At 37.1% G+C, this 27,557-nt stretch overlaps 1 protein-coding gene and 1 long non-coding RNA gene across 5 annotated transcripts in view; one reads left to right on the top strand and one right to left on the bottom strand.

The window, feature by feature from the left end:
• Window positions 1-27,557, bottom strand: part of LOC109539256 (transcription factor Sox-5) — a 100,787-nt gene that overhangs the window by 37,964 nt on the left and 35,266 nt on the right. The window contains exon 1 of one of the 4 annotated variants that reach the window (XM_048660567.1): window positions 8,946-9,348. The exons of the other annotated variants lie outside the window; for them this stretch is intronic. The gene's annotated coding sequence lies outside the window, so the exon portion shown is untranslated. Of the gene's footprint in view, window positions 1-8,945; window positions 9,349-27,557 lie in introns of those variants that run through there. 4 annotated transcript variants of the gene reach the window in all.
• LOC125502452 overlaps window positions 1-27,557 on the top strand; it is a 111,601-nt gene that overhangs the window by 50,770 nt on the left and 33,274 nt on the right. The window contains exon 2 of the long non-coding RNA XR_007280211.1: window positions 8,213-8,276. This is a non-coding gene — a long non-coding RNA (uncharacterized LOC125502452). The remainder of the gene's footprint in view (window positions 1-8,212; window positions 8,277-27,557) is intronic.

Here is a 27,557-nt window from a genome sequence, read left to right as displayed (position 1 = left end):
GTAATTGGTTTCAAGTTCTTTGATTATTTGCCTTCTAAAATTGGAGGTTGGGGGGGACTGGATAAGCTTTGCCATAACTTGCCATTATCTGTTCTCGAATCGGGTTAGACTTTTTTATTTTCAAAAAAAATGTTCTAAATATTTTTTCCAGGCAGTCCAAAACTCGTTGCCAGATCTAAGACATATTAAGTTCTGTGGGCACATACAGATTGTATGTGCCATAATTATTTAAAAAAAAATCGTTATAAATCCTCGTTGAGCTTCTTAGGAGCGAGTGAAGGAAATCAGATCACTTTGCAAAAATCGTCTCGATAAATCCGGTAAACAAATGGATAAACCGCCACAAACAACGACAGGTTTGGATAATAAAGACGAATTTTTATTCTCTCAGAAAAGCCGAACCTGACGATTATGATGAATGCGACTGGCGCTGTAAACAGGGCAAGTGTGTGTGTTGTTGTAAGGAAGCATACATCCGCTTTTCTGTGAAATATGGCCCTGTCTCTCCTACCAACAATCCGAAACAAGTAGACTTTTGTCCTCCGGATCCCGAGTTAGATGATCCGTTGTTAAACGGTTCGACGGATCCACGACCGGGAAATAAATAGGCCTTCATCAGAATGAAAGAAGATGAAACTAAAGTCCCATTTAGAATAAATGAATATATCGAATCTTTTTCTTTGAATTATGAGCCTTTGTGGGTGCATATTTATTATTCTCTTCGCGGTACATGGAGACAATAATTCACTTTTGCCTTCTTTGTTGCTGGACCTTTCGTGTTTCGATTAGCACTGGATTCGACTTTTTTCTTTGAGACATCGACATAAGTTTTCATATTTCTGCTATTTGTCTCTTTTTGAAATTAGTTTCTAATAATCGCTACTAAACTTGTTCATCAACTGTTTTAATTAAAACTTCTCTGCCTAAGGTCTAAACTGTTTATGGTTGTAAAGTTCCTTTAAAGCTGCGTCAAGCAAATCACCTCCGAAGCCAAATAACGCCAAAACATTCATAATCACCAATTAATTTAAACAATTGTCCATTTTTTTTCAAAGAACCCTTGTACCATTTGCACTCGCTAAGATTCTTAAAAATGAAAAATACACTGTCGATGGAACAACAGCTCCATTGTAGGTGCAAAAGCCAAAAATTGCGTGTCGAGCGGCACACCTATAAGCCCCATTTCGTCGGTTGTACACCAATTTGGTCAATGGAAGCTTGCACTATATGCAAAATTTTCGATAATTTGTTTATAAAATGGTCAAGGTTTTTGCTGCTAAAATAATTACCTTAGCCACTTGATACGGAAGCAGAAATTTTCAAACAGTTTGTCGCATTTTCGGTTGGCAAACGAAAATCACTCATTCTAATCAACTGTAGCCAGTAATAAAACCACAAAATGGTTCTTGTGAAAAGATTATTCCAGAACTGCAATGAGGCTTAATGCTGAATATGAACGGCGGATAACTGAAAATCTCATATCGCAAAACAGTGCACAAAAACAAAACGCTGCTCGTATGATTGCTTTACAAATCCCCATTATCGTCCCGTTCTGAATACCTGTGTTTTGCATACCACTCATCCAAAAATTCCCATTAAATCGATGCCATTCTCTCTTTCTCCCTGTGTGTGTTTGCCAGAGTTTCAAATACGTGAACGATTTCCGGTTTTATATCGTCGCTTTTGTGCTTGTCTGTTCGTCTGGATGTTCTGTGTCATCAACATCAAAAGCAGGAAAAATAATTATGTTTTTCGTTAATTGTCTTGCTTGAGACATAGTCTAAGTTTGCGATTACGAGAAGAATTTACTTAAGTGCATTGTGAAAAAGCACATTGAATTGGGAACAGGTGTATAGTGTAATGCGAGCCAAACCGATACGAAAACCAGTTGATCTAAATTAAAAGAACGCAAAAATGGCCAGACACTAAAGAAAGAAGAACAACTGAATTGAAAAGGCAGTGTAAGACATTGTTGTCCCAAATGCCTCTCCACTTCACATTGTGAATGAAAAATATATCTTTCATGTGAATTAATTCGTAAAGGCCCCGCTATTTATACCTCGTACAAGAATAAGTGTCCTCTTTGTGTTCTTGAAATAGGAGCTTGTTCTGCTTTATTTTCATTATGTTTTGTCTGGAGAACAATTCGACCATCTTAGCCAGCCGCCTCTTAGGCCTAACAGTTTTATTGATTTTTGATTAAAAAAAAACCTAAAAAAATGCCTTGGTATTGACGCGACATCATCCAGTCGAATCCAGAAAATAAAACCCGGAGGGTCGTTTTCCCATACAGAGAGACGTATAATAAAACTTCAGCTTTTACATAATGACTGTGTTACAATGGGTGTCATCAGCTTCTCTTGTTCATTGAGGAAGTCATTTTCTCCGGATAGTGCGGCTACACTTGACCCAATCTGGAATTTATTGTTCCTCACTGTACGTCATTATGCCCTGTTCAAGGATAAAGGACAGGACAAGAGTCGGGAGACAAAGCGACCTGCAATTTCATGAATATGACGCGAATGCCATATTTTCGGCGCTTTTCATGAAAAATTACACGTTGGGGTCGTACGCCATTGTCGGTCTATTCATCTTGCAAAAGTTCTCACTTTACCTATTTATCTTTTATAATTTTCGGCCTTCAGTTGGAGAATAGTGTTCAAAATACACGAAACTTTTTCGGTTTTGCTGCGGAAACGTATTTGATTATTATGAATAAAGGACTTTCAAGTAAATTTAAATAAATTTAAGAGACAAAGCGGTTAAGATGATTCGAACGCACAAAACCTGTTCAAATAAGTAAATCAAAGCCCGAAAGAAATAATTGAATAAAAAAGTGAGAGAAGCGCGGAATGGAAATGCATGAAGATAAAAATATAATAAAAGTAAAAAAAAAATAAAAATGAAATCTTTTTGTCTGTTTAGAATGTCGTTGTTTTGTATTTCTTTTGGCTTGTGGTCTGAAGAGGAGGAAAAGTCAGTTGTTGGAAAAACTACTCACGGAAGAACCCCGAAAATGTTCAAAAGCCTAATTTTTTTGATACCGTATTAAAAAGGCCTTTATACGTTTCAGCTTTAATTAGTAGAAATCTATTGAAAAATGAAATAAATAATCTTCTAAGTGGAAAACAGCACAAAAACTCCAGAAATTTTAATCAGGTTCCGAGATTTCCAAATGGACAAGCAGGTAGAGAAATTTTATGTAAGACTAGACGTGAGAAGTATGGAAACAAAAATATCAGGACTAAATTAATTCAATTATTTTAAGAAAATGGAAAAATTAAGAAGAAAGAAGATAGAGAAATTAAGAAGATTATTAACTTGCAGAAAATGGATATTTAAGTCAGAATGCAACGTGCAATAATGGTAATAATTGATGGGAAAATTCGAAACAATTTGACGTTGCACATCCTTATTGACTCGACCTCGAGATGAAAAGTTTGGAAACAACATAAAAGCCCGATAAATACAATGATCCGCATTGTGGTGGTCCACTTGAAACATCTCTCTCGAATGCATCCCACATAAACATCGTCGAAATAAACACATGAAATTTATTTGTTAAGGCAAAAGTCGAATTGGCAATGGAGGAACAAAACCCACGTTCGAAAGCACTCTCGAGTGGAACGATTATTTGGGGCGGGATATATAAGAAAGAAATCTTTGTTCTACGAAATGAAACATCTGTTTTAACTCAAGATTAGGCACTCGACTAATGGCAAAAGTACAGAACACCAGCAGCCACATGTGGTTGTGTGGGTGATTTCGACGACCTGGATTTCTGTGTAGGAATGGGCCAATTTTATTGCATCGTTTCAATTGCTGGTAGTAAACCTGGTTGGTTTCGAGCATTTGCTCACATTCATCCCTATGTCGAAAACCTGTCTGCTCCAGAACGGATATCGGGAATTCATTGTTTCCCTTTCGGATCAGGTTTCACTGCTTCACGATCACATCAGGCTGCAAATCCTCCCTCTAATATGAGGGATGAAGTCAGCTGCATCGCCACCTTTTCAGGCAAATTCGACACTTTATGGCTGCTGTTATTAAGGCAAGCTATAATTAAATCAACTACTAGTACCGTCTTCAATGAGAAAGCAAAAACGCCGCTAATTGGCCAGACGTGAAATTGTCGCTACCAGCAATTTACCTGAATTATTTATTGAAACAATTCCCAGACGAGGAAGTCGCCGATAATTCAAGACGATCGAACCTAATTTGCACAACTTATAGAAAACAAATTTTAAATTACTCTTCAGCAACAGGTTAAGTTTAAGCGCAATTGCCGTTAGACAATCCGGTATATGTCTGAACTAGATGAGCGACTACATGGTGTCAGACTTGCCTTAATCGGACACAATTTTTTTGGGTACATGGGAGAACAAAGTTTGAAAATTTCACAAGAGGATTGAAAAACAGCGTAGATTAATCAACGACTAAAACGCATACACCCCCAGAGAAGAGCCAAAGGCCGTTCAAAATTATCGTATTTTTTGGAAATTCCAGTTGCACTTACAAAAATATTTTTTTTTTACTTTCAGTAGTTTTTCTTTTTATTTTGTACAAATTTTACAATTTTAACTTGAATCGCTTCTTTACCTATTGGGTTACAGATTATTGGGTGCGTTTCATACTACATACTTCTTTCTTAGATGGATTCTTTACATTTTCATTATTCTCGCTAGTTAATCGCGCGAATGTTTGCTTCTAATTGTCTTCTATTCTCCGTTTTGTCATGAATTTTACAGATTCGTTTACGTCTAATTGTTCGGAAGTATTTAAGCTGTAAAATAGCTTGTCGTGAAAAATTCTGAAATTGAATACTGAAATGTGAAGTGAATTGAATAATAGATTAATCAACAACTGAAAAGTATGGAGTACAGTAAGAATAATGATCAGAGAAGTGAGAAGCAAGCAGGAGAATAAATCGAAAAATGGGGAATACATGAATGAGTGATAATAATTTAGAAAAAAAAAACACGTGAAGAATTAAGAAACAAAGATTTATTGTGTCGAAATAAAGCAGTATGAACAAATGAAAAATTATTGTATAAAAAATTTACAAACAAGTAATAGTGTCGACTATTTTATAAATACTCGTTCACTACAATTAATTTCAGAAGCCTAAACAATTTAAATCTAAATAAAAAAATGTAGTAAGAAAGTGGACAAAACACTAAATAATCAATCAATGACTCAAAAAAGCCAAACCACACACGAAGGACACTAACTAAATGAAAGGAGAAAAAGGCACAAATCAAAGACGAAAACCAACCAAGTAGCAACTTTTTGAAAAGACGATCAATTGGTCGATAATTTCAATGGGTTTTTAAACTCAAATTCCTCCCAAAAGAAAGTCAAATTTAAATCTTCCAGCCAGATTTACCAGCGATACCTATCTGGCTTCATTATAAAATCCACGTTCTACTTTACAAAGCGGATGTGACTAGTCCAGAGCATTGTTAGATCCACATTTGTTGGCTTAATGGAAACCATGTGTGTTATGTTTCTACCTTTCTCTTTCGGGCGACAGGAAAATAAAAGTTATGCGTCATATTTCACAATGTGACTAGGTAGATTCGCATTTAGAATCCGTATCCTGAACGATGTTCGGTCTCAGGTTTCCCACTGTTTTTCCGCTTCAAGTGGTTTTTCATTAATCTTTGGGAATTTGGGTTGCTTTTTCAGTTTTCTGGATAACATCTGGACCAAAAGGTTCCTCAATAAATCATAAGCCCGTCTGAAGACTCACGGATCCGGAGGGGAAGGACCAAAATGTCTGAACCTGTCGATGTCGTCGCACTTCAACCGATCCCGTTGCATGCATTCACCTAAATAATGGTTTATCGGTTTCGATCTCGGTATTTTAAGACCGATTAGAATTGGCTTTACAATGAACCGAAAGCAATAATAAATATGGTAATATAGATTACATAATACCACCAAAAATAAACCTTTGCATATCATTAAGGCGACGCTTTGATTATTTCCCATCGTATCGCTATTTTATAAAGTGAACAACCTTTTCAAAATCCGAAACCGGTCCGGCGATTACCATAACAATTGTCCCCTTGGAAGAAACTCGCATCTCCACAAAACAACCTGTTAATTGTGTAATTATTTCAAAGATCCACGGTTCGGACTTCTTGCATGAATCGCACGATTTCCATTTCTCGTCTACTCGCCGATCTTGACCAAAGAAGACAAAGCAAATCAGACAATGTGGTTTTCAAAAGAGACTAAAATGCACACTGTTTCTGATTGTTTTGCTCGCAGTCGCACTTCAAAAGTCTCACAGGTGTGTATTATTTGACACTTTTTGCTACGCCTGCACGATTTGTAAACTGTTTTAAGAGATTAAAGGCGTAAAATTAAACAGAGAAGTTTTGGCAAATATCGCAAAAAGTGAAGTAGAAAAATAACAAAATTGGCCAACTAAACCAAAAATAAAAATTTTTACTAAGTTTTTGCGTTGTTATACTGTACATTTTTAGCTATTGAAAGGGTGCTGTGTATTTTCCCCGGTTAATTCAGTGTACTAATAGTTTATTTCGTTAAGTCTTAAGTCCCTAGGATGAGGAGGCTAAATAGAAAGCAATTTAAATAACAATAAATAAAGTAATAATCATTTGTCAGGTGTTCAGAGTGGAAATAGAGTGACATTGTAGAATGGTTGTCAGCACATATTTGTAGGAGATGACACAATTTTAATGCATTTTGGACAAATGTCAAGACTGTGAAAAATTCCACGCATTATTGTTTTGCGAACAAAGCATGATTCACATGTCTAGCTTTTGAAACAGCTGTAGATCGCCAAAGTATTAATAATAAGCGGTTTTTAGGCGGTCGCCCGTGCAGTTGGTTGTGGCCCGACAAGATCAAGCTTATAAAAGCCGGAAAGCTTGGAATTTTCGATCTCAAGATAAAAGCTATTATTTTTTCTCTCATCTGTTCCAATTAAAAGACCAGCCCGAATATCAACTGCAAATTTACCTTCCGAGACAACGGGCTAGCGTAATAAAAATAAAGATGCTGATGAGCCAGCTTTATAAGGCCTGCTAAATATAAAAATCTCGTTCTTCTCGTGATAAAATACAAAAGAATTCGTTTTATACTTCGCTCGAGCGTTTCTCGACTCGATTTAAGAAGAAAGTCCCACACATAAACACCTGCAGTGTTGTTACATCACCGTCATTTTGTTAAATTGTCGTTTCACATGTACTCAAACTAGCTGGAAATTAATCCCTGTTCCTCAACAGGTTGCTCATGTTCGAAATCCACAAATACCTTAATAACAGCGTCTGGAAGCCACCCCTAACAACATACTCAAGAATTCATTCGGCTCTCCCTCGGGCTTTCCATAAAAGTGTGTTTTCGAACAGGCCCTTGTTCTCACAAAACCCAAGCCATTAATTTTTTATCGTTTTCCGGCATTGTCACTAAATCAGGAATGCACCCTCGACCTAAAGAGCGGCTCGACATCACAAAACACACACTCTTGAGACTAGTGATGACTGTGTTACTTAGTGTTCTATTTTGGGCAATTGGGGCGAAAATTCCCTGTTTACTTCACGCAAAAATGTGCCAGCTAAGCGAATAGTTAAAAGCGGTTGGTTCAGATGAATTCAAAAACCACAAACTTCGTAATTGATGGCAGATTTATTTAAATCATGAATGAACGTGCATGTTTTAGATGTCAGGGCGTGAATGGCATCTACAAGTAATTTTATTAATCAAAAGATTTTAAGCTAAGCAATTAATTTTTGCAAATTAGGTAAAACTTCAGTTGCAAAGATAAGGTTTGATCTTTGATAGAATAGTGTTGAGTGAGGAATTTAATTTAAAAAATGCGTGTAGTTTGTGGATAGTTTTTTTGCCGTTTTAGTCGCCTTTGTAGATCTGAATTAAGATTAATTAACACTTAACAGTTATTAAGTGCCCATAAAAATGATTGAATTGCGATATTGTCATATTTCGCACAACCGAGTTTCTTTACAATCGACGGTTGCTTAAATGCAAAGTTACCTATTTCTTGTTCTTCTGCCACTACACAGTTATATGTAGGTATAGGTATAGGTATAGACAAGCTAACGTTCACGGGCCTCAATTTGTTGCAAATGACAAATATCAACAAATGTATATTTTTCGGTGGTTTTAACCAAAAATTAAATTTGCATTTAGAATAACTCGAATTTTATGAATCTTTTTGCAGATTGATAAACCAACCGGTTACTTCCCAAACTCCTGCCTTGCTACCGCGCCGACAGAGATGACAAGTAAGTAGGTATTTCATTTTCCTGCAAATGACATTATTTTTTGGGTCAATAACTTCAAATTTTCAACCTCAATACTGGCGATTTTTGTCAAAATGTTGTTGAATTACACGGTGAAAGTGCGAATGAACTCCAAAACGAAACAAAGTATTCACCATAGTTGCCTAAGACATTTGAACTGATGGATCAAGTCAATTTACTCAACGAAAAATCGCATGTTGATCGATTGAACGTAGCGCCTCCTTTTTCAAATTAACATTTAAACATTCATTTAAATCGTTTTCTCTTAGGCAGTCTTCAGTAAAACACCCTGTATATGCTGGCGCTTGTTCCCAGCACCTGACTCGTCAGCTAGATAATTGAGAACAGGGACACTTTCCTTATTAACACTCGGTACTAGCATAAGACATGGTAAAGAAATGTGATGTTGCTAGTAGGTTAGAGCGATAAGGGATAGGAGTCTGGAAACATCTAGCTAGTGATCTTAATTGACCCCATATTCGATGGGTGTCTGCATCTGCATATAATTTGTCTTCGTATATTGAACTTGCTTTGGAAGAATATAGCCAGAATGTGGTTGCATCTGTGGAGTTGGTTGGATCGTTAAGGACAGGACGTAGACGTTTCGGGCAGTTGCAGTGGGCAACATGCAGATGAAAAAATGAGACTCACCTAAGCTGCTTGAACAGTGCGAGGGAGTCAACACATGGCTGTAGATTCGCCAGTGAGCGAACCTCTTGAAGATGTGCGGCAGCCACTGTGTTCGTTAACCAAACTGGGCGCACTGCATAAAAGAGATCCGGCTCGCTACTGGGATATGCGCACCCTTGTTTGACTCGATGCGCAACCCCTCGCTCTATTGTTTACTTGGAGTTCTATTGGCCCGACAACGAGTGTCCGACGTTTCGTGCACCTGTCACCTGCCTCAGGTCCTCGCCTTAAGACTATTGTCACACACTGCGATCGCACCACTTGGACTGATTTCACGACGTTTCGCCAGCGGACGTACGAGTAATGTGCGTGTACACTGCGTGCCGAGATGCCTCTGTTTGCTTCGGCATCAGCGGTTCTGCTGCAGCATCTCCCCCACTTTCGATGGGCCCGCCTTTGGACCTCCCTGCTACACCACGTGTGCAGACCGCCTACTTTGCGAATTGTACTCGTGTAGATGAGCCTTAAGAGGTTTGCGAACTGGTATTGTTGTGAAGGCGGGGCATCTCCGGGGACTCCCACAAGACACTGACGATCATACGCTTTCTTGCGTAATCCTTTTCGCAATTATTACCCTGATTGTTTTCCTTTTGGCAACAATGTGCCGTGTCTTTGCTATGCACAGTCTCGAACGGGGGGATTTTTTTTTCTGCAGTCCACTCGGATGTTTATCGGGAAATCATCGCCAGCTTGGACAGGCTGAATTATTTAACTCCTGCAATCCCATAATGATAACTCGAAAATTCACGTTTCAAATGCGGTTTTTTTTCAATTTTCCTTTGCATTCTACGTCAATGTTTCGCATAAAATAGGCGCCCGGAATTTCTCGTTCCCGCAAAGTTCCTTTCTGGTCTTTGCTTTTTAGTCAGCAAAACTTGACACTGAAAAATCGTTTAATTTCAGTTCCCGAGGGAAACCACAGGCTCTCTTGAAAAATTATTCAAGAGAATGCGAAAAATTATCTTTGTGACTTGAGCAATGGCTCTCCTTCACTTGTTTGGAGCTTATTAAAGGTGGCGTCCTCAGTGAGTCACCCTGTATATTCGTTCGCCTTCTTTAAAAAGCATCCATCATCCATCTACTCAGGAACGGCATTGTTATGCAAGTACAAGCAGTTTTTGATTGAACCATTGTATTTACTCGCATTGCTACTAAGGATGCTGTAAAAATTCATAATTTTCCCTTAACGAAAGGCTCTAACAGCATTTCACTCTGTAGACTTTTCCTGAGCGAAAATCCGCAAATTCCTGGTTCTAAGAATTGTCTCTCAATTGATAAGTGAAATTAAACATGAAATGTTCAAATCAAGCACAGTAAATAATTTAGGCAAATTTTGTTGTTTCTTTGGTAAAATAACGATTTTTGCCTGCTAAAACCTAGATGGCAATGTTAAATGTTTCATTAGTCGCATGAGTGCGCACATTATCTCTACAGCTAAGTTAGGCAAAAGGCCCAACTGGGTTTTAACCCAATTCGCAGACGACGCGCTCATTGCAATGTATAATTTATGAACATTGGCGAAGTTATAACGATGTTCTGTTCCGAGGCTTTTAGGCCGTAAACAAACGTTCAATGTTACTTCATGATTCCGGGAAATTTACATCAGGAAGTTACCGATGGTTTCAGGACTTATTATATTATAGAATTAGCTCGCCGGTTGTATGTAAATTATATTTTTTTGATAAATTTGGTGGAAAACCGTGATTTTATTCTACTAAAACAGCTGCTAAAATGCTAAGAAAATTAAAATGAAATTTAAGGCCAAGGAAAACTGAGAGTAGGTACCTAATTTATGTATTTTCTAGAATTTGAAGGTTCATCTTCTAAAGCTGTTTTCTTCTGTCTCATGTCTCCCTTTTTCTTGACTTTTTGCGTTACAAAAAAATCTGCTTAAAATGCTTAAAGTTCGTAAAGGCTTAGAAAATGTTGGTATCAAAATGTTAGCTTCTGTCCGGCTGCCCTCGCTCTCGCAAAAATGCCCAACCTCCAAACGAGAGCAAGTTCCAACTGGAAACTTTCAAAGTCCTTAGCACCCACTCGCCTTAAAACGGAAATACATACAAGTTTTCACTCATCTGCTCCCGCTTCTCTAAAAAGTTTATTTTTCGAAACCAGGGCAAGTAGCAACTTGAAACTTTTACAGGTCGTAGTAGTCATTTGTTTTATTGTTGTTTTATGAAAATCGTATAGAATGCCAATTTTTGGCAGCTTTGTGAATGTTAGTCTTTAAATGGAAAGTTTCACCCTTTCGCCCTTTTAAAAAGTTTTATTTTGAAATTCAGCGCAAGTAGACACTTGAAATGTAAATGAATTTTATGGCAAGCAGCTACTTGCCATAAAATGAGGAGAGATTTTGGCTAAAACTCGCATGACATGCCGTTTTTTAGCGGGTTTGTAAATGTTAGTAGCAAAATGAAAGTTTTTACCCATCTGCTCTCACTCCTTTCAGAAGTTGGATTTTTCGAAACCAAAGCAAGTGAACTTTAAAAAAAGAACCAAATATTCGAAACCAAAGCGACTTGAAACTTTTACGGCCCGAGGCAGCCACTTTCTTTAACATGGACAAAAAGTTTTATCAAAATCGCATTCAAAGCCAATATTTGGCAGCTTTGTGAATGTTAGTCCTTGAATGGAAGTTTTATTTTGAAATCCACCGCAAGTAGCCACTTGAACCTGTCACATATTTAAGCAGCTACCTGCCGTAAAATGAAGAGGGATTTTGACCACAAATCGCATGACAAGCCGTTTTTTAGCGGGTTTTTAAAGGTACCTAAGTCGTAAAGTGAAACTTTTTACCCATCTGCTCCCACTCTCTGCAGAAGTTCTATTTTCGAAACCAAAGCAAGTAGCAACTTGAAACTTTTACAGTCCGATGCAGCCATATTATATTATATCCAAATTGCATCGCCCGCCAATTTTTGGCAACTTTATGAATGTTAGTCTTTAAATGGAAGTTTTCACCGTTTCTGTTTCCGCTTTTTTTTAAGTTCTATTTATACATAGTTTTTAAGTAAAGGTTTACAGATTTGGGCAGCTTGCCTTGACATTACAGCCTTGCGGGAAAATGAAGAGGTATTTTCATCAAAATAGTATGAAAAGTCCATGTTTGGCAGCGTTATAAATGCGAGTCGTAAATTGAAAATTGTCAGACACCTGACACACCGCTGTTTTAAAAAAAGTATCTTTTCTAAATCAGCGCAAGTAGCAACTTGAACCTTTTACAGTTGCTTGGTGAATGTTAGTCTATACTTAAATGGAAGTTTTTACCATCTGCTCCCTCTTTTTGTTTAAAACTTTATTTTCAAATTCAGCGCAAGTAGCGACTTGTCTTAAACGACCTTTTCATCAAAATCGCATAAAAAGCCGATTTTTAGCAGCTTTGTAAATAAGTATAAAAATGGAAGTTTGCATTTATCTGCTCCATCTCCTTTAGAAGTGCAATTTCACAGATTTTTTGTAGAACCAGTTCAAGTCGTAACTTGAAACTTCTACAGTTTCTAGAATATACCTCACACTAAACGGCCGAATTTATCCTAAAAATCATACAGAATTCTCATTTTTTCCGATATTTTTCCATAAATGTTGATTTCCAAACAGTGTTTGTTTGTGTTTTGTTGTTCACTAAGATTTTTGGTGATTAAAAAAGACGGTTTGATAAAACCATAACTTTCAGATATGAAACTGCTAAAACTATAACATTTGACTAAGCGCGTCTTTTTTGTGTTGAAGTCAAGGGCCTAAAATTGCGATTTTTTCGCAATTTTATTTATTGTTTCAGACAATTTCTACACCATTGGGAAAGGGAGGAGAAAATGAAACCGGCATTACAAAGGTAGGAAAAGTTTCGCGTGTTTCTAAAAAATCAAGCGTGTTACTTTCAAATGAATCTCTGTGGAACCTTTGAAGACGATTTGATTAGATTTTGCAAGCAAATGTAATTGGAGTCTACATTTTATTTGGGGTCGACTTTTTGACTGGAAGTTTACCAATTGTACTTAAAGAATTGGAAACATTGGCCGGTTCAAATTAACTGAAAACGTGAGTTTTTCCATATTGTTTTTCAAAGACCAGTTACTGCTGTTAAAGTGCGAGAGAAATAATGGACGCGAGTGTGGAAAGTTAGATTTTAAGTGAATTTCACTGCAACTAATTTCCCCTCAAATTACCTTGACTGAATATCCAGGTTTTGGTCCACATTGGACGTTTGTTCGAAGTCAAAGAGCGTCAAGGAGAACGTCATTATAAGTTCGGCGATGTTCATAAAATATACATCGCAGAATTGGAACGAGGGGACGCGGACTTGGATAATCTATATGTTGTTCCCGGCATGAGATAATGCGGTTAGTCCAGTTAGCCCTTTAGCCTTTAACAGTCTGTGTGAATAATATGGCTGTTTTATGAGCGATTAATAAATAATGGGAATAATTCTTTCCGCTCGGAAACTGAGCCCCGATTTAGAGTCCTCTCGCTTGATGGGTGTACATGTGGGATAAAATCTAATTATCTCATCCAGTTCTTACGTACTTACTGCAAGAATTATTATTAAGTTCTTTTAACCATTACGGCTGATCAGTAAGATTCTACACAACATAATTATATTTGCATATAACTATTATAAACGTGGTATTCGAGGTTGTACGGAAAATAGCCAATAGCGGAATGGAATTTATTGTCAACGAGCCTTCTATGGTAAAGGCCATTTTCCATTATCACAAAGATGTCAAACCGAGAACTTGTTTGAATTTCCAATCAATATGAAAATTTACCACAGGTAAGATGCAAATATGCAGATTGGTTCATTAATATTTAAAACATTCGAAAAACTAAACAAGTACGAAAGAAAATCGAGGCGGGGCGGTTGCGATTAATTTATGCGATTAATAATGCAATTTTGTCAATGTAAATAATGTTAAAGAGTAGGTTTTTTTATGTTAATCGACTGCTCGCTGACAGTTATTTAGTGAGCATTGGTTTTTATGGCAATTAGAAGAAAACTTGCACATTACAAAATGGAAACACATTGTTGCCGAGTCGAGGTAAAGGTACTAAGTTTCCTTTTACGAGACAAGAGCAACTAAGCGTTGTTACCAGGACACTTAACCGTCTAGTAGCCAGCCAGCTAAAATAAATTATTCCATACATTTTATATTTACGGCGACAAAATGCGCCAAAGTTCTCTACTCCTTTATTGTCGATACGTAAGATGGCCTCGGAGACCGCGTATAAAAGAGAGGATAAAACGGAAATAAAGAATATGACAACCATAAAAGGAGCTCAGGTGTCCAAAGAAACGCTACACACAATAAAACACGAAACATAGGGTTATGTTTTATAAAAAGGACGTCTGGTGGATCGGTCTCGAGATGGACATGGACTCTTTTGTGTAACACTTTGATAAATTAGCTGGAACAGTGTTTTTCGAATTGGGCTCTCATGTGATTATTTATAGGCATTGAATCATTACAATTTTGTAAGTGCTTTTAAGTTTAAGTGCTAATATCCCGACATTTTTGTGTCAATTTCTCACAAAAACTCACATATGAACAGTTGATTTTAACTCTTAACTCACTCCTATAGTTGAAAAAGTGATTCAAAAGTACCGGCCACAATTCGAACAGTGTTGTTGTGACTGTGAAAGAACGATTATACAAACCGACGCTAATGAAACGACGCAACAAATGTCATGTCATGTCTTCATGTCAAGTCTGCAGACCCATAAGTCAACGTTCATCTCTTTGATAATCCGAGTTGAGATGCTCAATTGAGCCATTGTTTGCTTTTAATCCACGCGCTGCTATTTCTAGGCATGCACGTGGGATTTCCATTGTCCTGATGGCCGATGTCGCTTTCAACGATGTAAGAACTTTAGATGTTGCTTCCGTTAATTTTTCCTGAAAATTTTTTAAAATTTTCGCAGGCCGCCAAAAAACCACTGTTTCTTGGAAGAGCCTTAAACGCTAAACTCTGCGAGTTAAACATTTTTTGAGGCAAAAAATGGGGCCCACTCTAGCTCGATCTTTCTGCGTTTCTCTCGCTCACTCTCCTCTAGACTCGCCTGCAGTAGTAGACGATTAGAGCGTTTGAGGAAAAAATGGTCTATCCATTGGGTCTCGTGTGTTGGCACCGATTCTTACCGGAACTGGTGAGGTGAGGCGGGTTAAGAAGCGCAACAGAAGAAGCGGTTCTATTTTTGAATCGGTGATTGTCAACGTTCTTTGAAGTTGGCCGTAATTAACGACGTTATACTTTATCGGGACGTCCTATTGTTGACGGGCAGAGCCGAAGAATAATCATCAATGCCAGGCCTGGAAGCATCCACAAACGTTTAAAATTTTTCCGACTTTTTGATACGAATTTTTAACGAGATAAAAGTCCTCTTCCATCGGCGCATTTAATACACTTTACAAAGCTTTCAGGGCTCGGTGATGTCCTTTTGGCTGCTCACACAAAAACTGAAACTCTGAACGACTTTTCGGTTGGCAGCACCCCGCCATTCCTGCACAAAGATTCCCTCTTAACTTACCAGCCCGTAATAATCCATGCGCGATTTAAAAATTATTAACGCATTTTTTTCACCAACGTGCTCGCTTTCGTTTTATCTAATTCGTTATTTGTGTTTCTAATGAGGATTTTCCATTCAAATCTCAAGGCTTTGATCTTTCCACCAATGACGGTCGTGAAAATTTTAGGAGTGAATCAAGAAAATGTTATTTTGTTAGCCAGTTTTAAACAACTGGTTATGGAAGTTGAAGTAGTTTCAAAATTTCTGTTGATTGCTTTGATTTTTTTAAGACTTGAGGTTTATCGGCATCAATCGACTGCTTTTACCAAGTATTTTGAGAATTAGCTCTAAATTTGATCTATAACGGGAATTTTGTTCGTTAGCTACAAAACTAAAAGAGCGCCATTCTTACTTCGAGTAAAGATTAGAGCTGGACCATTTTTTTCCATTTTTCTGGAATTAATCTGAGGTTGAATATACATATATGGAAATCTTTAGAGTAAAACAATTGTTTCACAAAGAAATAACAGTTTTAAAGAAGTTTTAAGTTAAAAAAACCGGGTTTTCAGTCAAAAATAGATTTTGTCTGTAACTTTTAAAGTCACGGTTGTATCGTGTAACTAACCCGCTCAACAAAAAGAACGTTACACGGCAAAATTTGCCATAACTTGGGAACTGGATAAATTCTGATTGCTTACAGCGATTTGGTTTCTGTTTGAAGCCTTATTTAGCCACATTTGTTTTTTTGTTAGTCGGTGTTTTAATAAAAATTCAGCATTTCTGATACATTTTCTACAGGGCGGCAAATAAAACAATGCAAATTTTGACAAATCTGACATGCTCCTAAATGGACAAAACTGAAGTTTTTTTGGATCTCAACTCTAAAAATTTAAAGGTAAACCAAACAGTTTCTTAATGTTTTGACCATCTCTTTCATTTACAGAGTGGTCTCAAAAAAACAAAGTTTTTGGTCTTGCAGCGATTCAGCGCATATTGAAGCTAAAACTTCAGAGACAATTTAGGAGGAAAATTCGATATACATTAAATCAGAATTGCCTCCGAAAGCTGTGATTCTAGCAGGCTTTCAACTAAAGAGAAGCTCATTTTCAAATATTTCGTTCGTTTGTACGACCCTGTATATACATTTTCTCAAGTCTACTGTGAAACTTTAATTTCAACATGAGACTTAGATTTTGATAATCAGTTCAAATGGAAAAAATATGACGAAAAAGTGTAATTTTTTTGCAAAAACATTAAATTATCGAAAAATACTTGCAAATAACGCTTTAAAAGGAAATCAATTTGCTTACAGCTTACAGCAGTCACTTTATCCAGTTCCAAAATTACTTCAAATTTATCCGTGTAACGTTTATTTTGTCGAGCAGTTTATTGCTCGGGTTTCCAGACACAAATCAACTATTCTTTGACGTTGAATACACCAAATAATAATTTTGCTAGGCGGTTTTGGGTAGCGGTCAAGTTCGCTTCTTAGTTAGAAATTGAAAAAACATTAACGGTCTTAAAAAATTCCCTCATTTTATTTGGATCAAATTGCACCTTAATCTTCATTAACTTTTGCTTATTCTAATTTGAGAGCCGTCAATTCTTCGGCTGCCTCCTAATGCAAATGCTCGGTTCGAAACAATTCGATTCATTAATCTAATTCATGACGGAGTTGCGGAAGTGTTGGCAGCAATGAAATAAGAAGCTGCATTCTCTTCGTCGACAGTTACAAGGCCGGTAACAGATTTGTCAAGTTGTTTGTTGTTTCGTCTGTTTCTTCTGTTTGGAAGCATTCCCGATTGATTGATGAAAGAGCGCGGGCCGATGCCGAAACTGAGAGGCTGACAAAAATTAGATGTCGGAATGCAAACGATCAGATGCGGGGAATTGTTTCGAATTTACATGTTTTTTACGACAAAATGAAATCGCGCTCGAGCTAGGCGAGAGAGCGCAGCTAACAACAGGGAATTCACTTATGGCTCGTAAATATTTAAGTGAAACATCGTTAATGGCACAAGCTGGATTCCCTTTGTGTATCAGTTTACCGCCTAATTGCAATTAAAAACAATAAAGAACGTTGTTGGGGTCCATTTATGGACCCCGCCTTTCGGAATTATCCCAGTTATGTACACAAATCAAAACAGGTGCATAATTACGTGCAACGAGGGGAATTGATGAATTTTCATGTTTTTTCGCTTGAAATTGACTATTGAAAACTCGGCATTAGTAAAGCGAACGTTGGCATCATTGAATTTCAATTCCAAAGCCTAGTGAAAACTGGAAATTTTCTGATGTCTTGCTTGATTATTTCAACAGTCAGACGCCTTAGATAGATCGCGAAATACATCCAAAGCTCTATCGGTTCTTGAGAATGAAAGGGAAGGCTTCGTGTTTGCTACAAGCGCATACAAGCAAAGATTATGAAATATTTTCGATTTTTTTTGGAAAAGCTGTAAATATTCTGTATTTCTACTTGAGATATGGCGTTATTTTTGCATCCTTATGTGTGAAAACTACCACCTAACGAATATTTCAAGTTGGTTTAGGGTTTAGGTGTTTTGCTTTTTTATCCAGTTATAGAAAATGATGCCCATTTTGCCTCTATTTTCCATTATTTTTACTTAGATTAGCGGAAAAACTTGCTTCAACCTTAACCTGTCGCTTGTAAAGTTATGTGTTCCTGTTTGTCGATTAGCGGATTTGGTAAAATATACATATACGTACATTGTAGCAGGCATTTTCCCGAATTCTTACCAAGCTGAGTTGAAATGTAGCTTGCAATGGTTGATAAGCATTTTAATTGTTGTTTGACTTGTGTGGTGTCGGCAACTTGAATCGTAACTTATCTTTCACTGGTTCTTGATATTGTTAAGTGCTGAGCGGAAAAACCGTCCGAGGGGCGCCGATCAGATTAACAAAGTGTTGATTCGAAAACAATGCGCGGTGCTCTTTGTAATGGGAATTTGATAACTGAGAAAAAGTTGCATGCATTTTGTCGAATCGCTGAGATAAATCCTCATATATTGATGTTTTAGATCCGGAAAAGGCCTGAGAATCGCCGCAACAGCACACGAAAACAATAAACCTTAACGACTGGAGTAAATTTGTTCCATGACGCCTTACAGTAACGGTCGTTTATTAAATCAAGTGGTTACTAATAGGTTATTAGCTAGATTTGCATATTTATGCAAATCCGTTAATAAAATTATATTGTATACAACTGTAAAATAATGGCCAATTATCACTTTTCCATGCACACAAAAGTTCGCCTGAATTTTCCCTCATAAATGCCAGCTTGTCAAATTCTAAATGTGTCCTCAACATGTTCATTCATAAGCGTTCGAAGCTGTTCTTTCTGCACCCGGAAGAACACCTTGCCAAAGTTCATTCACAGATTCTGAAATTGCTCCTGCCACATTCGGCCGAATTCTTCGGATTATTCTAAGCATCCCACTGGCCAGACTTTTGTATGCAAATTTCCAGGATTGGATCCGGATACAGCGTCCTAATTAATTCAACTGACATTTTCAGATTTTTGTATGAACACTTTTCGTTTTTCCCAAACACTCAATCATCAAATCTGACTTTTTTGTACAAAAAAATAATCCCTGTGCAAACAATAATCAAACAGAATTTATGTCGCAATCTTGGCAAGCTTTGGTTGCGCCTGGCAAACCATCAATTCCACGAGATAATTTATCCGCATTTTCATTAATTAAATAAAATTTTTGTTTCCCGACATGCCGAAGTAATTTTCATCAATCTCATCTTGAATGCCATCAAAACTACTTGGGGTTTTACTGGCAAAGTGTCCGAATTAGAATTTACCGATTACTTTTTGTGGAATACAACTTTCTAAGAGGGAGTAAGTTGCCCTTTTAAGTGGCTTAAATGAATGGCAAGTTCGGGCCTGTTCCCCAGTCCATCTTACACTATATCTCGCAAAATCTTATTAAGTGGTTTAATGTACGACATCTCTAGCACATCCGGTCTTAAATTTAGACCTGTCCTAGGGACGTTATTATAGCATGGATCTGTCTTAGAATTACATTCAACCGAGCTTCGTGCAAGATATGAACGATTTTCTATGTTTATGCTTGTCAGGAGAGGTTCAGTTTGTCAAGGCTAAAAATATGCGGTTTTCCAAACGTCTTCAGCCACCGACCGATAAGGTTAGGCCAGGTTAAGAGGAGCCGTTTCGAAAAGTTTGTCACTCATTTTCCTTTAAAACAGCGAGTTCTTGGGAATTATTATGCGATATTGTGGCAATTTTTTCATATTTAACACTCTACAGGCATACTACGCGTGTTCAACTAGAAGCGTTTATTTTTCAAAGACTTTTAAAAAATTTTCCGAAAACGAATGTGAATATAAAGTCTCGCCCATATTCCTTCTCGTTTGCAGTGAATTTCGCCAACAAATCACTCAGTACTGTTGTAAGTTGAAGCTTTTGTCCAGGGACTTGGCAGTCCAGTTATGGCCTCATTTCGGCGCGTACAGTTGAAAAAGTTGTGATCTAAAAACGAATTGGCCATTAATAGTCAATTATTCCAATTAGTACAATCAGGGACCCGCAGGCAAATTGGAGGATCGACGCCTGTCGGTTGACTTTTATTTCCGACCGTGTGGCACCGGATTGCTGCCAGACACTTCCTTGTCCACAATAGGCCGAACGCATAGGGAATGGCTCTTAAAAAGCCATCGGACTGGCTGGAAAAAGGCTCTTGACGTTCGAGAGTTGAGCACTCGCTACCGAAAAATGCCCCAAATAATAATAATAGGCCGGGAGAATAACGATCAGAGGAGTAAGAGCGAACAGAACAAGACGATGAATATTTTCAAAGTTGCCCTGCAGCTGATCAAAAAATGCACCCGCAATGGGCAATGCTGAAACACACACGCGTTTTTTCCTGCAGGTCGTTAACTCATCGGAGATGGGCTTCTTGCGTCGCCTTCCGATGCGCTTTTTTGGCGGCTTGTCAACGGCTTTGATGGGGAATCGCCTCCGATAACAGAAAAGTGATTACCGCGAAATCAGCACCGTACATGCGGGGAAAACTGCCAAAATTAGAGTAGAGTACGTAAAAAAACATTTGCCCAGAAAATATGCTTTAGCTATTCTGAGCATGCAGCCTGGAGGAATTGGTACATATGAAAGTAGCCCCCAGAAGTTACGCCTATTTGGGACACCATGTATTTGCTTTTGTATAACGGGCCAATGACTTGAGTAAAATATTCTTTGTGCCTTTTTACACTCATGGTCGCAATTTGCTTACAAGTTTGAATTTCTGGCGTTTCTAAAATTTTGTACATTTCCTTTAAAGGCCATTAGAAATTGCCTGTTTAGGTTGTTACATGCAAGATGAAAATAATAATTTTCAGAGCATTAAATATACAAGACAAATAGAGGCAAATAAAGATTTAGCACTTCGAGTCAACAGATCCAGATCGAGGAGACAAAAATGGAAGAACAAAAGTCACGAATCGAGTGATAAAGCCTTCAAATTACGCACTTTAATACACGATTTCTTAATTTATTTCGTATTAATTCAAAAAATTGAAAGCCAAGTAAAACTGAGTCTATAAAGCAGCGAATAGATAGCACACATTATTAACTAAGACTAAACCCAAAAAAGTTAATTAAGAAACATTTAACAAACAAAGCGGAGGGGACTAAAGAAAAACTGCGCCAATCAACAAAAAAACCACTGAGAACGTTGTTGCATTAAAATTTTTTAAATCGGAACAAGCATTGTTGCAAAATCTGAATGCTTTTCTCTGGATTGTCTTGCAGTCTGCAAGACATTTGCTGCTTCTCCTGCGTCTTTGGATGTTACATAAGAAACAGAGTTGCGTTTCCCCTCTCATTTCGTCCTAGCTCTTTTCTTCGCAATGTTTTTTTATCTGTAAACTGATTATTTTTTCTCTTAGCAAAAGTGATGGTTTTGGACTTTGCTTCGTTCGTTCTGATTCGCCAATTTTTTGCAGCAGTTTTGGATGCTGTCCAAATTATTTTGCAGATTTCTCCATGCCATCGTCCAGCTTGTATTGAGCCGACAAAATATGTGACGACTTTGTGTGTTGTGTGTGTTATATGTGACAGAACTTTGTTGGTTTGGTAAATATTAAATCTGAATTTGAAGGATCGACCAAGAAATAGTGCCGTTTTTGAATTCAAATTCTCAACAAGAGTGAAAGAGTTCACAACCTGAAGAATCTTGAATTTGTTCTGTATGGTTGAGACGGAGTTATGTTTTAGTCTTTTAGACAGACAGAAATACCCAACAAAAAAGTTAAAAAAGATCTGATGACTCTGGGATGATGGAGTTCTTTTGTGGATACAAAATTAAGGATCAGGGTGCGCTACTGTTTGAATAATACGAAAGTGATTATCGATAGGAGCAGATGCTCCGCGTTCCGACCTCGGCACTATCTTGGGTCGCTTGCCAGCCAAGGTGTCAGCATCGTTTCTCCAGTGATTAATGGCGTTTTGCATTAGGCATTGACAGGCCGTATTGTCACATGGAAGCCAGATCCGATATTGGTCCCTTGTATGTTCGCGTGCACAGTTTTTCCACTTCGATCTCGAAAATTGATTAAAAACAAGGAACACTTCCATAAGAGCTAAATATTATCCAGATTGCCTTGCCAGAACAGCACTGGGCGTCCTTTCGATTACAACCGATTTCCTGCATTTAATTCTTCCAACAACTGCTAATATAATTGCGTCCATGTTAGCTAACAGTGATTAGCAGTGATTATCTGCTGAACCATAAATTATCGGCAGAAAAACTGGAAAGCGAAATGCCAATCGCCATAATATCGGTTTAGCCTACAAATGTCAATCGATTGCTCAAGTAGGAAACTTGAAAGTTTCCACAAATTTCCCCGATGTTAAGAACCAAAAAAAAAACAACGCGTGTTTTTTAATTAGCCGCATCAAGTCGGGCAGGGTTTGTATTTCGACCACATCTGCTTTAAGTTAAGTAAGTGTTTTATTACCTGAAAAACCCACGCCTTACGCCTCAGCCGAGACCATTCTTCATTATTAACGTCAAGAAATTATTGTTTTCATTTATGCGGTACGCTTGCTCGACTATTTGTAGAATAATGGATGACTGTTTATGTCCTTATGCGCCTCGTATGGAACATATTAATCACCGTAAATGGAAAACTGAGGTCCTGCAGGAAGGTTTTCCTCATCATTGTTCTTTGCATTGAATTGATAGTGAAACCTTCGCTTCCATCCAGAATCGTCGCAGATGGAATTCGGTATTAAACACGCCATTAATAGAGCGCATTGACACATACAAGGGCTGAAAATTGAATGCACCCCTCGAACAATTGCAGGATTTGCGATTCTATGCTGGGCTACATGTTCCTGCTAAGACTCCGGGCTCTAAAGACGCCTAGTAATTGAAACTGCTTCTTATGCGATTCCCACTAGTGTTTCAAATGCGATTTTGATATTTTCAGTTAAAATGTTAATTATTTCTACGCCTTGTTGTTGCCTCTGAATCAGTCCCCACATTTAATCCCCATTCAAACTCCTTTATGGTTTTTTTGCTTCGTGGACTTGATAGAGAATGGGAAGTTCCTTTAAAGACTTCACACACACTGGCTAGGTTTGATAAAAGGTCCAGTTTAAATCCCTTTAAAATGACTAGCAATAACAGTAGGAAGCGAATTGAGTTCGGATTAAGCTGATTTCGGCTTTAAGGTATCATTTATTAGTGAGCTTTGGACTTTTCAGCATCAAAACAATCTCAGCTGCTCGTGTTTCCGCATAGGGAACACTTGAAGGTTCATACAATGAATGCGTTTGCGGAAAAAGTTGCGTTGAGTGGCTTCGAGTAAAGTACTGGAAATAATTGAAAAGTTTCTGAAAATGCCCTTAAGTGGGAGTCCTTCGAACTGACAATGATTTAAATGGATTTCCAGTAATTTTTTTTGTGTATTTGAATATTTTAGATGTTGAAACTGGAAATAGATGGGAAATAGGCGCATGCTAGGAGTATTTGCATAGAGTAAACTCGCGAAGAAACTCACGCGCATTCAGTTGCCCTTACTTCTTTTCCATTTTTTCGAATTTAAATGATGAAACTTTGAATTTTATTTTTGCTTCCTTCTTAAATATTTTTCTAATATTCTAATCTCTATTTCTTTGGCAATTTCAAGTGGAGAAAGCGTTGATGTTATGTTATGTTGATGAATTAAAAGAATATGGGACGTATTCACCTACAATGAGTTTGTTCATGTTGTTGAACTTATTTTAATGTTCAGAGACAGAAAACAATCGTTCCAGAAAAATAAATTTACGATTCGTTTTTGCGTTGATGCAAACAATTCGTTAATTGCACGGCAGCTCTATCACGGGTACGTGAAAGCACAATAATTTCTATGAGCTTTATTACGTGCTGTCTTTATTAAGCTACTTCGGTAATTTTGAAAGCTGCGACGCCGACGCCGCGCTGTATGAATCCGACGCTAAATCTATCCGTCAGAAAACAGCGCCATTATGTGACCTGCTGTACTGTATTTCCACTGCTACGGGCCTTTATTCCTTTATCTCGCCTTTCAGCGTTTTCAGAAACTTTCGCATTTGTTCAGGTTATTCATTAACGAACTTGTGTTCTGCCCGGCTTTATCAATCCTGAAAAGTTTAATAAAAGCACCGAATAGAGACGGACTTTTGTTCGTTCAACAGTGGCGTCTCCATTCAACGTCTATAAACCAACATTTTGCTCAACTCTATTCATATTTCATGATAAGAACGATAAAAACTTTTGATGTGTCTACTGAATTTTTTTGGGGCTTTTTGCAATTCTTAAATTGACTGCTCTGTATCATTAAATCACTTTCAGGTAGTTTGTCGTCCATTCTCTAACTGTTTGTTCAAGTTAATGTCTGGTTTTGTTTTAAGATTATTAATTATTTTTCGATTTTCAAAACTACTATATTTGTTTCTTCCTATTTCTGTTTTGCGATTTGATCTTTGCGATCCTTATTTAATCTCCTCTTTAAGTGTTTTGAATCTTTCCTTGGCTTTAGCTATTTAGTTCTCTTGCACCGAATAAAATTCCTTGTTAAATCTTCTCTTTTATTTCCTGCTGGTGTTTTGAAACATTCTTTAGCTTTCTGGTTTCTAGAGATCTTCACCTTTACCAAAAATTTTCTTCCCAACTTGTAAAGATTTACATGTAACTTGAACTTCCACCTGGAGTTTTAAAGTTTTGTTTATTTTTTGCAAGAGTAATTTGTTTCATCATTGTTGATAAATTCTGCAATTTTTCGCAAAGTCTCGCAAAAGAAACGCCCCTGCCCCGATTGCTTTGGCTTTACAAAACCGTGGATTGTTGCTCGGACATAAAAGCCCCTGTCAGAGCGAGATTTATTAATATTGTGTTGCGCGCCTTATAAAAGCTCGCATTTTGTCCAAAAAACCCGAAAGCATATTGCTAATGAAATTGTGAGTAGCACAAAAACTACCAGCCAGTTTAACGGCCAATTGAAAGGGTGAAACCGTGATCTTCATTAAATTATTAGACCTAAATAAATAGCGAGAAAAAATAACTAATAAACAATAGCGAATAAAAAATATTGATGTAGAGACAACGTTTAGCTCACTACTTTTTAATCGAGTAATGTAATTAAATTAATTAAATGGTGAAACTGTGATCTTTATTAAACTATTAGACCTAAATGAATACAAGAGGACTATATCTAAAAAAATTAATGTAAAGAGACATCAACTGGCTCGAATGAAATAACCGTTACTGTGAATGCGAGTAAAAACATTTTACAAAATAGCAACTCTATAATCTAGATTTCGCTTTGACTGCGTGTTAAACCTGAGAAAAACACGAACTAAATAAACTCAACCATGTAGTTTTTGTGGGTAGAACCGACGCAAAACTAGCCGCTATTCTTTCCTTTCTTCTGGCAACGGTCAATTAGTGTGACATACATTTCATCAGTTGTTAATACTAATTTAATTAATAATTTAGTCACTTCGAGCTAGTAAACAAAAAAGGGCAAGAAAACAGGTGGTTCATTGTAACACAGTTATGAATAATGTATTTAAACCAAATTTAAATTCTTTGGGTGCAAGCCGAACAAGAACCTGTTTTTCAACTTTCGTGAAAGACTGTAGGTATAATTTCATATAAGTGTATGTGTGTGTGTGTGTGTGTGTGTTTATATAGTGGAAGAAGTTTGACCCGGGGCTCCTTCACGGAGACAACTTCTGACTTAATTAATGGTTAGTTGGAGAAATTTATCGTCGATGAGGGACAATTAAAATCGATTTCAACTGGAGTGAAAAGACGAATTGAGACAAATTTGCTCGGAAATGAATAATTCCCCAAGTTAATCTTCAATTTCCTCACGTCTGAACAATCAAAAATGTCGGCCGTTATGTCAAAAAAGGAAATTCATACGACATAAATAAAGTCCCCAGACACGTTTCGAGAACATTGCCTGGGGAACAATGTACTGAACTGATAAATTATTCTGTTTGATCGTCGTCCCTTGAGGGCTGAAGGGATTGTCACCAACGACGCAAATACATAGTATCCGATTTGACAATTTGTCGAAACTCCAATCCCACTAAGCAGGATCATCTTTATTAATCTTATCGAATTTTAATCGAATCAATACACTTGTGCAGGTCTACATAATTAAGTCGAAAAATTCCCCTTCTCGGAAATTTAACCACAGTGAAGTCGAAATGTTTGAGAAATCCTCAATTTTCAATTCCTCGTTGCACTCTGTATATTACGACACGTTAAAGAAGCCTCGGATGTTCTTTCTAACCGATGATGAAAGCGAAATACTTCATATTCTGATTCCAGGAAACATTAGAAAACCTTAGAAAAAATGCAAACCTGTTTAGAAATCGAATCTCCTCGCATTTAACAATCAGTTTCGTTCGGAAAATGGTTGCTTTCAAACAAACACCCTGTATATTATTGCGCATTCAAGGAACCGTCTATACGGTCATCGGACAAATAGATCAGAAATTCTTGCCGAAAATGGCCAAAATTATTTAGGAAAATGTTTTGTTGGAAAAAGTTTAGTTGGAAAAATGATTATTTTCGCTCAAACACCCTGTATATTATTACCCATTAAATAACCTTTTCTTCGTACAGTTTGAGCCCCAAAAGTCAACTTAAAATTGAAAACAGGGTTTTATTGCCATTTTGCTTTGCAATTTTTCATTTAGTAGCTACAAATTTTTCATTAATTCAGAAAAGTTCTGAATTAGTAACTTTTCAAAAATTTAATTTATTAGCAAAATGTTTTCAATCGAACCAATCTGTGTATTATTGCATATATTTTCTCTTATTTTGCATACAGTTATATTCAGTTGCTTTATTTGCATTAATACTCTATATTTTATTTGAAAATTTTCCTTCCCTCTTTACAGAATTTTTTGGAAGAAAGAATTGAAAATTTTTAGCCAATCAATAAAAAAATGTAAATGCAAAATGACAATAAATCCTGCTTTCGAGTTGAAATTGACTGTTGTGTCTCAAAAATATTCCTGAATATAACCGAGAACGATCAGTTGAAATTGAACTGTCCATAAATTATAAATATAACCATAATTAAAAAGTGCCGTTGGCTGTACTCAAAATCACACCATAAATTGATTTAAACTGTTTAAATAGGTACGTTTTCGTATGGCGGCCCAACACTATTAAGCGAAATATTTCAAAACCAACTATTAATTATTGTTAGTACATAACAAAACGGGTGTTAATCGTGGCAAGAGTTATGAGGTTCTCCAGCATTCATTATAATTCCGATAAGTCATTTGTAAATAATCTTTGCCCATTAGTTATGGTAAAATATGTAACAGGTTGTTTAATGGGCCCGCACTAGAATGAGGTGTTTCTGCGATTTCTGCAAACAATATCTACCTAATGCTTCTTACATCACGACCAGAGGTAGATAATACTGAAATGTCAGCAATTTCAGTGTTTATTTGCAATGCTAATTCTGGATAGTTGATGTCTATTTTTATCACTTCAGGGTGATTGGTAGGAGCAACCCTTTAAGAAGTC

This window comes from Dendroctonus ponderosae, unplaced genomic scaffold (genome assembly GCF_020466585.1).
Source record: "Dendroctonus ponderosae isolate FM_Combo_2020 unplaced genomic scaffold, Dpon_F_20191213v2 Dpon_F_20191213_1, whole genome shotgun sequence".
Taxonomy (NCBI): domain Eukaryota; kingdom Metazoa; phylum Arthropoda; class Insecta; order Coleoptera; family Curculionidae; genus Dendroctonus; species Dendroctonus ponderosae.
This window is presented reverse-complemented; position numbering and strand designations above follow the sequence as displayed.